General features: G+C 39.0%; 1 protein-coding gene across 2 annotated transcripts in view; it reads right to left on the bottom strand.

The window, feature by feature from the left end:
* The window catches only part of klhl26 (kelch-like family member 26), a 51,719-nt gene that overhangs the window by 4,066 nt on the left and 35,535 nt on the right, over window positions 1-12,118 (bottom strand). The window lies entirely within an intron of this gene.

Genomic DNA, 12,118 nt, shown 5'->3' with positions numbered 1-12,118 from the left:
AACATAAGTACATGATGTGACTGGATAATTATTTATAACAGTGAAAGCAAGTTAAAATGTTGCATTTGGTTTGTAACAATAAAATATGAGGCAAATCAAAATAAAGAAGCAGCATAAGAAACTTCAAAAACTGTTGCCAAGATAAAACACATATTAGTCCATAACAGGTTTACACAGTTAGTGAGTGGCCTTCAAGTTTTCAAGTGCAAACAGGAAACTTTGCATTCAAAGGGTAATGACCCAAGCATAAGTAGATCACTGCATATTTTATGCTTTTTAAATTTCTTCCTCCGGTAGCTTCCAGTCCCAGCTAGACTGTGTTCAATACTCTTAATTTATGAACTCCAGTTTACTCTAACAGAAAAAGAGGATCAATATTAGAAGCTTGGGTGATTTTATTTTATTACCCAAGCCCAACACATGGCCATCGGGTATTGTGAAGACCTGGCGTCCGTTTGTCTGTGTACAGCATAAGTCCAGTTCTATTACTGGCAGACTCTTGAAATTCACAGGAAAAATTCTTGGGACACAGACTTTGGACAAGTTCAAAGACTGTTCACCTTGATGTATTTTAAGAGGTTAAAAGTCAACATTTTGTTTCAAGCTGATCCGTCTTGTGTTTGAGTGAAGCGGGTGACAGCCAATCAGAGCAGAGCTACACCATGACGCCAGTTGCTGGTCTCTTCAAAACCGCTTTGTTTTGTGTGTTTATATATGTTTCTCATGTATTATGGAAAAGCGAGCAAGAAATAAACCTTTATAAAACTGAAAATGCTATTTGGTAACCTGATAACACCTCTGGAAGGATTTACAAACCATTTAGCAAACGTTAGAGTGGTGACATCACAGGCTGCTAGCTAGGTGGAAACTCCATTTTGTTTGTGTGTAAGTATATCCTCTGTCATATATTATGTAAAAGCTAGCAAGAAATAAACACTTCAAAAACTGAAAATGCTGTTTCTCCTCTGTGAGATCAATAAAGTTTATCTATCTATCTAATACCTGCAAATGCACAGAGGGTGGTCTACAAATATTCTGATTTGCACAACTTCTGCTCTTGTGAAAACCTCATATAAACACACACGCAAAGCCTCCTGCAGATGCCATTAAAACGTAAATATTGTTTATGACTGATTGATTGACTGATAGAGGGGCTTTACTGAACATGTGCAAATTGTACATAAGACAATGGGATCTTAATAATAAATTAAGCAACAGCAAATTGTAAAGCACAAAATGCTCATACGCCCGAGAGTATTTTAGCATTGCGTTTTTTTGTTGTTGTTTTTTAGGCCAACTACGAAAAGAGTAATGCAACATGACATTTTATTTCCAGTCCCCGGGTGTCCAATTGGCATATCTGTATTCACTTCAACAGAGAAGCCGCTGTTCTGTTGGCAGAGGTGGGTAATCCCGGTGTCGCAGACTGAACGCCCCCCCCCAAAATAAAAATCGATCCCCCCTGCCTTCACTGCACATGCGCCATTGCGGAGTGTCAGCAGCGATTCATCGATTACCACCTTGTTTCTGCTTAAAACTGCACTCCAGTTATCATCTATCTCAGCGACAAATACCTGTAAAAACAAAATCATCATCTGAAGTAGCTCAGAAGATCTGCCAAACGATCTATCGCCATGGTTGCCCAACGCAGATTTTATCTGATCAGGGGTGAGAATTTGTGAATGAAGTATGTGCATTTTTGGTGCACATACTTAACACACATACATACCCAAAGTACTTTGGTGTTTATTACATTTAAGGAAGTGCACGCGGTGTGTGTATCTTTTTTCCTTTAGCTCAACCACAACCTCTGTGGCCTTCTGGGTATAAAGAGGAGTGTAACAGCTGCTTATCATCCGCAGACAAATGGACTACATGAAAAGACAAATGACAACATAAAACAGCAAGTGGTTTCTCTATGACTGATCAATATTCCAGTCTTTGTCACATCAAACACTGACAGCTAAAAGTCTTCATTCACCTGAAGCTGCTCCACTCACCTGCCTCAGTCTTGAGGCTTCACACATCTGCTTGTTCCTTACCCCTACGGAAATGTATGTATGTATGGAAGGGAGGCCGTGTTCTCCTCACAAGTTCCCATCGATGTGTCGGTAAATTTGGGATGATGGCTTGTGCATCTATAGCTAAAATATACATTATGCACTACTAATAAAAGGGACCTTAAATTTTAATGAAATGAAAATATATGCTTGTACGAGCAGATTACATTCAAATCTGAATAATCTTGTCATTTCAGCTTTCATTCAGTGTTCCTGGGGAGAACACATACAAGACATTTATTGGTGAGAAAACACGACTGATGGAGTAAGCAAGCACACATGCTCAGAAAAACATCTCCAAGGCACAATTAAAGCAGCAAATTGCTTAAGAGAAAAAAAATTCTAAAGAAGCACAAGGATGTGGTGTACACTGTTGGACAAGAGGTTCTTCTTTTCAACATGAGAAAGTGAGGAAGGAAAGGGGGTAAGCTGTTACTAGCTTTTAGATGATCGTTTGATCTTCTGTTCACATTAAAATCTGCTTTAATTACACATGGCCTTACTATTATCAGGACTGTGAAAACTGCAGATCTGTGGACTCTGCAGATTTCATTGGGGGGGGGGGGGGGGCAGCCCAATCCTCAGGAAACGGTAGGTCAATGTGATATTTATCCAAAGCAAGCTGTCAAGGGTACAACACAAGATCTAAACTGACTCAAACACAAACCACAGTTAAGATGTGTAAAATTTGAACTCACATTAGTGCAGGACCAAAAATAGGTGAGAAGCAACTATCTGTATTGAATCTGAATCAATCAACTTAATCTCTCTTTCCTATTTTTCCCTTTAGCCCACACTTGCAATTTCCAATGGATGATTCAAAGAAAAGGCCTACACTTATTGCCTATGCCCCTGCTGAAGAAGGAAGGGTAAAATTTAACGTCCTACAGGAGCCTTTTCTGCCCATGATATTGTTTTCTACAGATATATATATATATATATATATTTCATGGTTAAAATGTCTAATATTCTTTATCCTGTAATTTATCATTATTTGTACAGTTTGCTCATTTTTGCCTTTATTCCGATGCAGTAAATACAGTATGAAAATACTAAGTCAGTTTACATTTCACATAACATGGTATAATTGTTTGGGTTATAATGATTGTCCAGCACTCGCAAGATACACGCAAGCAAGAGGACAGACCAGAAGATCGAGGCTGTACTATTCTAACAGAGTTCAGACTTGTTGGTATTTGTTCGCCTACCTGAGTTCATGTTGAGGGTGTGGTTTATTTTAACTATTTACTTGCCTATGAATTTGTTCTTTGTTATACTTTTCCTGTACAAGTTCAGTACAATTACCCAATTTTCTTCTTTCATCCTGGTATCTGATTTTACTGCTGGCCCAATTCAAGAAGGTGTTCTGTGTGGGTCACCCAAAATGAATAATGCTGCAGTTGTACATCGTACAATTGGATATAAATCAGATCCACTTCATGGATTCCATATTTGCGTGATTAAAAATCTCTTCTTTCAGTCACAGTCCACACACCATCTAAACTCAGTGATGTCCTTTTAAGAGAATGGCTGAATAGAAAGAGAAACTGTCATTGCACATACAATGAATTAGACACAATCCAACCATTAGGGGCAGTGGGCAGCCTCAGTCCGACACCCGGGGACCAACTCCAGATGTTGTTCAGGGGCGGAGAAAGGAGCAGACCCTAAATAAGCATGTTTTTGATTGTGTGCACTTCCTTCCTGAAATGGGCTCTTGTTTAATGCACATTACATAGCCTGTATATATTTACAAATAGTTATGGCATATAATGGTATCTCACCCAAATCTAATGTTTGTGTGTTTTTTTGTTTTTTGCAGTCAAAAAGATTTGGGCTTCAGATGATGTTGGAAAAGTGGAAGCTGTTGTTGGCCCTTATACTTTGTATGACACATCCTTTCGAACTCTTCAGGGGTCACATTGGCTGACTGATGATGTAAGACGCTATTCATTCATTCAAGTCTGAAAACACAAACATTATTCAATCATTGTTATGCTACAAATCGTGTGTGTTACAGCATGCATATCTTCATATTCTTGAGAAGAAACAGCAGGCAAGTGAATGCTTTTTTGTTTTCTTTCTCTGTGTTACTTTATACTTCTTTGTGTACAACATTTGAGTGATATATGCTTATTTTAACAGATCCCTGTCTATCATCTGAATGCTGTGGTAGCATCCATTCTGTTTGTTCATGGCCATTTCCAGGCACTCAGAAAGGTAATTTTGAAACTTTTTGATCCAGTAATACACAGTATAACATTGCCTAAGTATGCATATCGCTAATTAGTTTGTCATCAAATGCATCCCTCAGATGAAACTGCCACCACATGAAAAATGGATTTACCCTCTGAATGTCGGCTCCCGCTGGATTTTATTGTTATGTAGCCTCTCATCAGAATGCATCGGAAATAAACATTTCAATCAACTGCTGATACTTCAGCCCTTGTTCTCGATTTAATATAAATACATTTTATATTGTCAACCATTCAGAGAAACAAATTGTGCTGATTGATCCCCTTGCAAATGAGGCCATTTATGAGCACAAGATTCTGCAAAATTGGAGGTGAGGTTTTTTATAATGTCACTTTCTTTGGTTGACCTCAGCCTGGTTTTTACATGAAAAGAATTTGCCTCATCCTTTTGTTGCTGTTTTAACAACCAACAGGATTTTTTTGAGAAAGGCTGGCTGTGGTGATACAGACAGGTGGGCTGCCAGAATGCTGGAGCACAAGAAACAGGAGGATGGAAGCAGCTGTGGGATTTTAGTGTTAATGGTAATCATCTTCTGTATGTTTCTTGACACCATTTTTGTACTAGGCTGGAGTAATATCTACATATGCAGAATGCCTCTTTTGCAGTTTGTCGAAGTCTACCTCAGCAAAGGGCATTTTTTGAACAATGAAACCCACCAGCAAGCTATTGCCCGGTCGTCTGGAAGTGGATTGTTCCCTACTGCAGAGAGGTGTACCAGGACAACTAAGTTCTACAATAGGTATAAAGTTTATTAGGGTCTCAACCAGTAATAAGCCCACCTTGTCTAGGCTGGGTGCAAATCGGGTAAAAAAAAAAAGTGGGACTGAGCAAATAACTTATAAAATTATTCACGGACTAGGACCTCCCTACTTAGCTGACCTAATTACGAGAAATGTCAATAAAGTATCGTGCCTTTTTATTTTTTTCAAAAACTATATGGATTTCATTCATATGTTTTTACGTCAGACATGCTTGAACCCTCGTGCGCATGCGTGAGTTTTTCCACGCCTGTCGGTGACGTCATTCGCCTGTGAGCACACCTTGGGAAGGAGTGGTCCCGCCCCCTCATCGGATTTTCATTGTCTGGAAATGGCGGAATGAAAAAGGACTTTTTTTCCCATCAGAATTTTTTCAGAAGCTGTTACAGACTGGCACCTGGAAACCATTCGAAAAATTTATCTGGCTTTCGGTGAAAATTTTACGGGCTTCACAGAGAATAAGGACTTTTACTACAGCTTTCAGGACTGCTTTAAGGACGGTCGGTACGCCGCGCTCAGAGCTGCGACGACGCAGCACAAACCACTGGATCATTTCTAAGCTGATGGCTCTGTGGATACGAGACCATCGTGTGCTCTTTCTCGGGTTATCACAAGAGCTGGACATCAGTCATTTTCCAGCAGATTTCACTTTTAACAAGAGATTTTGTCATGGAAAGCCGCGCGGAGGCTTTGCGCGTCACGACCGATTCGCTGATGAAGCAAGACAAAGGAACACCTCCATTTCGGAGTGTTAGAGGACAAGTTGGGACATGTTCAGCTCTCCACAATTTCTCTTATACTCACTCGACTGGTAAGCACTGAAAGCCGAGATGTCCAGCTCTTGTGATAACCAGAGAAAGAGCACACGACGGTCCCGGCTCCACACAGCGATCCGTTTAGAAATGATCCAGTGGTTTGTGCCACGTCATCGCAGCTCTGAGCGCGGCGCACCGACCGTCCTTAAAGCAGTCCTGAAAGCTGTAGTAAAAGTCCTTATTCTCTGTGAAGCCCGTAAAATTTTCACCGAAAGCCGGATACATTTTTCGAATGGTTTCCAGGTGCCAGTCTCTAACAGCTTCTGAAAAAATTCTGATGGAAAAAAAGTCCTTTTCATTCCGCCATTTCCAGACAATGAAAATCCGACGAGGGGGCGGGACCACTCCTTCCCAAGGCGTGCTCACAGGCGAATGACGTCACCGACAGGCGTGGAAAAACTCACGCATGCGCACGAGGGTTCAAGCATGTCTGACGTAAAAACATATGAATGAAATCCATATAGTTTTTGAAAAAATAAAAAGGTACGATACTTTATTGACAGACCTCGTAAACCCTACGTACCGGTGTTCTGTCGAGATGTGTGGTTTTGTTGAATTGTGCGTCCCGATGCAGAAATCAACAGTTTCCCGTCCCGACAATATTGTGCTGTAAATACAGCGTGCACATGCAAATTTTAAGTTTTTAAAGTTTAAAAGACTCTTATTGCTGTTGTATTTTCATTCCTCGGTCGCTTGGTCGGGGAGTTCAACGCAGTAAAGAGAGGCACCATCAACCCGACAGGTGGAAGTGTAGACGGGGGAGGTGTGAAAGTCTGGGGGAGAGAGAACTGTGCATGCGCAGTTGCACAGGGGGCTGGCTTCTCGAAAGGAATGACATCTCGTTGGGACACCGGCCTGGGCTCTGCGTTCTCAGGGTGCAAGGCTAGTTTGCATCTCTAGGGTGAATAAAAAGTCTGTGGGTCACAGAGCTTTCTCTTATTGTGCACCTGTTGAATTTGGGGTCTGTAAGTGAAGCTTAAGACTAGTGGCTGGTCGATGACTCATTGCCACTAGTCTTAATGACAGTAATTTCTCTGTTTTACTGCTGATAAATTTCACCTTAGGTGTGTGTTTTGTTTTGTTTTTTCCTTTTCGGCTGACTGATTCTGCTCTTTTTCTCTCAGTCAGAGGTACAAACGGTGGCTGGAACCGAACTGAAGGGCCTGACGAACTGTGAGGTGGAAGACCTAAGGTGAGTGGTGCATGCTGCAGTCTGCATTTCACAGGCCCACTGATGATGTGAAGAATGCTGGATGGCCCCATGGGACAGGACGACTGCACCGTACTGAAGGGAGGATGGATGGGGTCATGTATTGCAAGATTTTGGCAAACAACCTCCTTCCCTCAGTAAGAGCATTGAAGATGGGTCATGGCTGGGTCTTCCAGCATGACAATGACCCCAAACACACAGCCAGGGCAACTAAGGAGGGGCTCCGTAAGAAGCATTTCAAGGTCCTGGAGTGGCCTGGCCAGTCTCCAGACCTGAACTCAATAGAAAATCTTTGGAGGGAGCTGAAACTCCAAACATGAAAGATTTGGAGAAGATCTGTATGGATGAGTGGACCAAAATCCCTGCTGCAGTGTGTGCAAACCTGGTGAAAAACTACAGGAAACATTTGACCTCTGTAATTGCAAACAAAGGCTACTGTACCAAATATTAACAATGATTTTCACAGGTGTTCAAATACTTATTTGCAGCAGTAACATACAATTATTTAAAAAAATCATACATTGTGATTTCCGGATTTTTTTTTTTTTTTTTTTTTTTTTTAAGATTATGTCTCTCACAGTGGACATGCACCTAAGATGAAAATTTCAGACCCCTCCATGATTTTGTATGTGGGAGAACTTGCAAAATCGCAGGGTGTTGAAATACTTATTTTCCTCACTGTATATCAAGTTGTAAAAATATGCTCTCAGTTTGAGCTTAAGGAGGGTAATTGTAGAAAATGTTACTGTTTTTTGTTGTTGTTGGATTATAAATGGCACAAATAAATTAATGTATGACATACTGCGTGTTCAAATACTGTTGAAAAGCTCTGTAAATCCTATGTATTTTGAGTGTCTGGAAATGAAAAACAATGAGTGTGCAAATGAAATGAATCCTGTATATTTATGTGTATGTGACAAAATATATTAAGTAAATGCATAGCACAGCCTACATTAACTAGGCCATTCATAGATAAATTCTTATTTGTCCCTTTTTATGCCAAGTACTTTTCCTATAATATATAGGGCTACAACATTAGGAGTTCTTACACTGTTTAAGTTGGCTGTAAAAATAAGCCACCCCAAGTTATGAGGTGGTAAGTTTTATTAGAATTGTGTTACATGTATTTACACCTACAGTGAGTACATTTTCTGTATTTTTTCATTAGGAGCATTAATGTATATGTATATTTAACCTGTATGAAATAATCTACTCCCACATTATATTTATCTTTATTTAGTATGTATTTTATACAAAATTAGGAGCGTTCATTTATTAAATTTTTTTTGTTGTTTGTTTTTTTTTTAATTGAGCAGACTGTAAGATACATTTGTTACAGTGATATACAGAAATTGCTCATTTTTTATAATATAAAGACAACAAATGAAGAAAAAAACATAACACTTAACATAAAATAACACAAGAAACCTGATACCTACTCAACCCCCCCAGCTCAACTGTTGGTATGATGATAAAATGATAAAGAGCACAAGTCCAATAATACTTTTTATGACTGCAGAAATGTAGAGAGAGGTGTCCATATTTTGTCAAACAGAGAGAGCCTGTCAGAGAGATTATACCGTATTTTTTCCAGATGTAATGTATTTACAAGGTCATTAAGCCACAGTTTTAGAGGAGGGGCATCACTGTTTTTCCAATGGGTCAGAATAAGTTTCTTAGCAATAATTATGCAATATGATATAAAACATTTCTGTGTGTTGTTTAGTCCCACAATATTATCATAGATGCCCAAGATAATTAATAAAGGGTCGGGTTTTATATGGATATGGAGGATCTGAGCCATATGGTCAAAGATGTCAGTCCAATACTTCTGAACTTTAGAGCAGAGAATAAAACTGTGGCTTAATGTAGCAACATCTATGGCACATTTCTCACAGATAGGAGAGATATTGGGATAGATTTTATGTAACCTGTCTTTAGAGTAGTGTAAACAATGTAAGGTTTTGAACTGAATCAGACAGTGTCTTACATTGTAAGAGCACTTGTGAATATTCTCCAGGCTTTCTTCCCATTGTTCATCAGTGATTTGAATATTCAACTCCTCTGCCCATTTAGATTTAATAAGGTATGAATTTGTGGGGGTCATTGACATCAGATTTCCATATGTACGAGAGATAAACCTCTCTGTACTAGGTGAAAGTTGAAGTTAATCATCAAGGCAAGAACTGCAAAGACTTTCAAAGCCCTGTACAAATTTCCTGACGAAATCTCTTATCTGCAGATATCTGAAAAAGTCTTTCCCTGATAGTTTATATATCTCTTGTATCTGTTTAAAAGAAGCAAAGACCCCCTCTCGGTACAAGTCACCTATTTTACAAAGTCCCACCTGCCTCCAAGTTTTAAATGTAATGTCCAGGGTTGATGGTTTAAAGGCTGGATTGTCTGCGATGGGCATGACAGGGGACAAATGCTTCAGTTTGAAATGTTGTTTAATCTGCTTATAAATACGTATGGTGTTGTGAACTACCACACTGTTATTATATATAGATTTATCAACTGTCACAGGGGATAGCAGTACAGCTCCAACACAGTAAGGCTGACATGCTTCCTGTTCCAATTGCAACCACATAGGAGGTTCACTAATGTCAGCCAACCAATATGTCATGAATTTTATGTGTGAGGCCCCATAATAGAGTAGAAAGTTAGGGAGCGCCAGACCCCCATCCCTCTTAAACTTGTAAAGGTGTTTCCTGGCACATCTATGTGTCTTATTATTCCACAAAAAAGGCAAAACAAGCGAATATAATTTCTTGAAATATGATTTAGGAAGAAATACAGGAAGGTTTTGAAACAGACATAAAAACTTGGGCAAAACTATCATTTTTATAGCATTAACTCTACCTATAAGTGAAATGGGAAGCATGTTCCAAAATTGTATATTTAGTTTAAGCTTAGATAGTAAAGGTTGATAGTTAAATTTTAATAAGGAGGAGTAGCACCTTGTCACCTGTATTCCCAGATATGTGAACTTCTCATGGGCTATTTTGAAAGGTAAATGATGTAACCACGATATATTATTCACATGTACGAGCATAAGTTAACTTTTATTCAGATTTATCCTGTATCCAGAAAAGGACCCAAATAGCTTGATTTTATCTAAAATGGCAGGTAGAGATAGCTCAGGGTTGGTGATATATAACAAAATATCATCAGCGTAAAGAGAAATTTTATTACAGGTTTTGTTAGTTTCATAGCCAAAGATAGTAGGGTCTTTGCGGATACTTTCAGCCAGGGGCTCTATTGCCAGAGCGAATATCAGCGGGGACAGGGGGCAACCCTGTTTCGTCCCCCTGTGTAAACGAAAATGTGGTGACAGAATCTGATTGGTGAGGACCCGGGCCTGTGGGTTAGTGTAGAGTAATTTGACCATTGATATAAAATTTTGACCTAATTGAAACCTTTCCAATATTTCAAACAAATACAACCATTCAATCTGGTCAAATACTTTTTCAGCATCAAGTGACAAAACTGCTAGCTCCTCCCTAGGCCTACTTGGAGAAATTATGTTGAATAGACGTCTGAGATTAAAGAATGAATTTCTCTGAGGTATGAATCCAGTCTGGTCCGAATGTATTAACCATGACAGGAGGGGGCTTAGCCTATTGGCAAGTATTTTAGAAAAAAATTTTCCCATCCAAATTTAGAAGAGAGATGGGGCAATAGGAACCCACTTCTTCAGCATTCCTGCCTTTCTTATAAATAACTGTTATAACTGCTTCTGTAAGAGTAGGGGGAAAGGCTTTATCAAGTAAAACTTGAGTGAATAAATAATTTTCATGTGTCCCATCAAAATGAGTTCTACTGCACTTTAACAACTCACATGTCGAATTTAGCGACAAAATGTATTAATTGTTTTAACAAAAGGCAGTTTTGAGAAGTGTACACTAATTTACCAATCTGTATAGTAGGCATGGGAGGATTTAATTTTAATTGTAAACACTGTACAAGTTTAAAAGGGCTTTAAAATGCTGGAATCACAACAGTACATTTTATTGGAGGCTAAAAGTAACAATTTTTATTGTACAGTTTTTCACATTAACAATAATATCACAATAATTAATAAAGTGTACAAGTTTAAAAGGGCTTTAAAATGCTGGAATCACAACAGCAAATTTTTATTGGAAGCTAAAACTAATTATTTTTATTGTACAGTTTTTCACATTAACAATAATATCACAATAATTACTAAACATTGTACAAGTTTAAAAGGGCTTTAAAATGATGGAATCACAACAGTACATTTTATTGGAGGCTAAATTTTTATTGTACACGTTTTTCCTATGGGCCAATATCAACTGAACTTTAATTACAATAATTTCTCCGTCCAATAAAGTCCAAAAGACACTGAGGTGCAAGGTTGATGAACGATTATCATAACAATAATAATAAAACAATAGTCTCCAGGTTAAGAATAATTATCTTTTACTAGCGAGTACATTTTACACATTACTGTGTTCGGATGAACAATTTATACATTTGCCCAGCAATAAAAGCTAAGTTGGTCAAGAATCATTCAGTGAAAGTGAAGCGTGACTGGGTGCACAACTCGACGGGGATAGGTCATCCCGACCCACGAACTGTCAATTTAGGTGTGGGGACGCCTAAATCGACAGACCCACATATCTCAACAGAACACCGGGATTACCCACCTCTGTCCGTTCACAACCAAAAGGAGGACAACAGGAGTTTAAGAGGGGGTGACAAAGTTCTGAGGATAACTCAAGGCCTGCGTGGCCTTCAACTGCCTCCATGTAGGAAAAGACTGATTGTGTACCGTTTACCCCAGTCTGTCCTCCTGTCTCAAACCAACCAAGCTGCCACAGAAGAATGAAGTCTGGTTCAACTTGAGGATTCCTCTTGTTGAAAGAGAATTTTCCTTTGCCACTGACATTTTGCATTTACTTCAGGGCAAATGTTAGGCCTTTAAAATTACTGTCAGATGCCTAAGTACATGAACAGACATTTTGGCCAATGTACTATTCCAGAATGAAGTTGAAA

The sequence above is a fragment of the Thalassophryne amazonica genome, chromosome 10 (assembly GCF_902500255.1).
Source record: "Thalassophryne amazonica chromosome 10, fThaAma1.1, whole genome shotgun sequence".
Lineage (NCBI taxonomy): Eukaryota > Metazoa > Chordata > Actinopteri > Batrachoidiformes > Batrachoididae > Thalassophryne > Thalassophryne amazonica.
The sequence above is the reverse complement of the archived record's forward strand: the minus strand, read 5'-3'. Positions and strand labels throughout refer to the sequence as shown.